This window comes from Scylla paramamosain, chromosome 2 (genome assembly GCF_035594125.1).
Source record: "Scylla paramamosain isolate STU-SP2022 chromosome 2, ASM3559412v1, whole genome shotgun sequence".
NCBI classification, from domain to species: domain Eukaryota; kingdom Metazoa; phylum Arthropoda; class Malacostraca; order Decapoda; family Portunidae; genus Scylla; species Scylla paramamosain.
In genome coordinates this window covers 14,985,001-14,987,500 of record NC_087152.1, presented here as the reverse complement: position 1 = coordinate 14,987,500, position 2,500 = coordinate 14,985,001, and the positions used below count along the sequence as shown (strand labels likewise).

Here is a 2,500-nt window from a genome sequence, read left to right as displayed (position 1 = left end):
CTGAAGTCCCCAAAGTAAACTAAAGAAACATTTTGTATCCAAGACATAAAAAAAATAGACTATTGGAAACAATGTGATGAGATACCCCTAAGCAAAAATCCTTTGAGTAAACAGATGGACAGATAGATACAGATATATACTGATAGATATATAGATATATGTATGTAAATATTGAAGGTCCTAGCCCAAGACATGAAAACATTAACAACAATAAAGCACATTCCTTACAGGTACAATGCCATACCAACATAATTTTATATATTTGTAAATACACACACACACACACACACACACATTCTATAGTAGGCCTCAGAGTAACAAATTCCACCTGTCAACAAGATACAAAGCAGAATCACTCCAAGAAAATTGTGCATGTTTCAGAAAGAAATTCAGGAAGGTAAGTAAACTTACAACAACCAAAACACCCAAGAGCAAAACAAAAGAGCTATCAACCCCTAATGAAATACTACTTCACTTCTAGCAAATCTAACTAGACACTTGCAAGTTGCTCCTCATTAAATAGGACGTTAGCTATAAACATGTCAATGCAGGTTCATAGGAAAAAACAAAAAAAACAAATGAAGGTCTGAATAGCACCCGCACATATATGCATTTACGCTTGCACACACGCACGAACGCCAACACACATACACACTTAATTTTCCTAGTCATGCATGGCTGAAGGCTAGATGTATATACACATATGAGAGAGAGAGAGAGAGAGAGAGAGAGAGAGAGAGAGAGAGAGAGAGAGAGAGAGAGAGAGAGAGAGAGAGAGAGAGAGAGAGAGAGAGAGAGAGAGAGAGAGAGAGAGAGAGAGAGAGAGAGAGAGAGAGAGAGAGAGAATTTATGAATACTGAAGTGACAATTTTGGTTTGTTCCATATCCCAAATTATAACTGCAGAATTCACATTAATGAATAAAAACTTGAAAATCAACTTCACAGATAGTGAAAATGCACTATATGAAAAGAAATTTTAAAATCAATAAATTATCCCAATTTCCAAATCATATGTTCATACCATTCTAAGGAACATATCTTATTTGTAAATCTTAATTCACCTGTGTATGTGTGCATATATATGAATAAATGTGCTTACATGTGTGTGTATGTATACATATCCAATCAGTCAATCCAGCACTACTGTTGCAGTAAGTCATCTGAAACACACACACACACACACACACACACACACACACACACACACACACACACACACACACACACACACACACACACACACACACAGAGTGGATGACAGTCTCAAGTCTAAGTGTCCCATGAAGGTGTTTGCAAGGTGGGAGATTAGCTACACTACCTACACATGGTTAGTATTATTGCACAGCCAGTCAATCACTCAGCACACATGCCAGCATCCAGCCACATGCTAAAGAGGGTAAAGCTTAGGTTAATCTGTGTTAGTGACAACCTTCTTTCACTCACTCTACCCACTGCAATTAGTATGGGTTAGTAAACTACACTGACTGTTGATCGCAGCTGTGGCGACCCACAGGAGTTTACAAAGCCAACTCCTCCTGTTTGTTTTGCTCTTGGTTTAAACACAACTCTTCATAATTATAGGCATTTAGAATACGCATCTGAACATGCAATATTTTCCAACCTAGTTCCATTGGAAATGTGTAAATAAACTACTTAAGCACACTAATTGTGATTTTTTTTGTGAACTTTCATCAAGTGCATGTTTGAGCAAGTTTCCTAAATTCAGAAGCATTGCCACTGCCATAGAAATTATAGAAATTACCAATCATCACAAAAAGTTCAACCAAACATTCAGAATACAGAACACACCATTACCACTTTTCTAAAAAGCAGAAACCCAGGGCACCACCTCATACACTTATGCTGAGACTGGTCAAAGCCACCTCAAGCCTCAAGATATGGCTGAATTTGTTAAGATGCTTTCTGAGAAGAGCACTTGAAAATTAAGATCATTCCTCTGTATAAACTAATTAGGTATGTTTTTTCCAAATTTTGCGCATTAAATATCGCAGCTGTTTGCACTCATCAAAGTATTCATATATCACAACAATTAGTAACTTTAACATGCATTTTTCAATGTTTCTAATTCTAGGTTATAATTACCACATAAGCAGTTCAGATTCAATCAAAAATTTAAGACTATTATCAAGAATAGCATTTATCATTAATGTGGCAAGTTTTCATCAACCACACCTTAATGAGAACAGTACAAACTCATGGTGTGAGTGTTCAACAATCTTGCCAAGCACTCATCCAGTCCCCACTTATCTATACCTTACAATAAACATTAGTATAAAGCTGATGATTCACTTATCTGACCACTGTGATTCTCTCTCCAAATACATAATCCAACCAACTATCACTAACTTACTTAGATTACAGCATTCACTGGCAATTGTATTCCAGTATCTCCCTGCACTATTACCATTTCAAAGCTTATATGTATGTTAAATACAAATCCTGTACCAGCATAAAAAAAGAAGAAAAAAAAAAGTTGTA

General features: G+C 36.2%; 1 protein-coding gene across 2 annotated transcripts in view; it reads right to left on the bottom strand.

Annotated features, from left to right (window-relative positions):
- Positions 1-2,500, bottom strand: part of LOC135110935 (maternal B9.10 protein-like) — a 15,584-nt gene that overhangs the window by 2,253 nt on the left and 10,831 nt on the right. For both annotated transcript variants that reach the window (XM_064023626.1, XM_064023636.1), the window contains exon 4: positions 1-2,500. This exon is cut by the window's left edge and continues 2,253 nt beyond it; it is cut by the window's right edge and continues 4,467 nt beyond it. The gene's annotated coding sequence lies outside the window, so the exon portion shown is untranslated.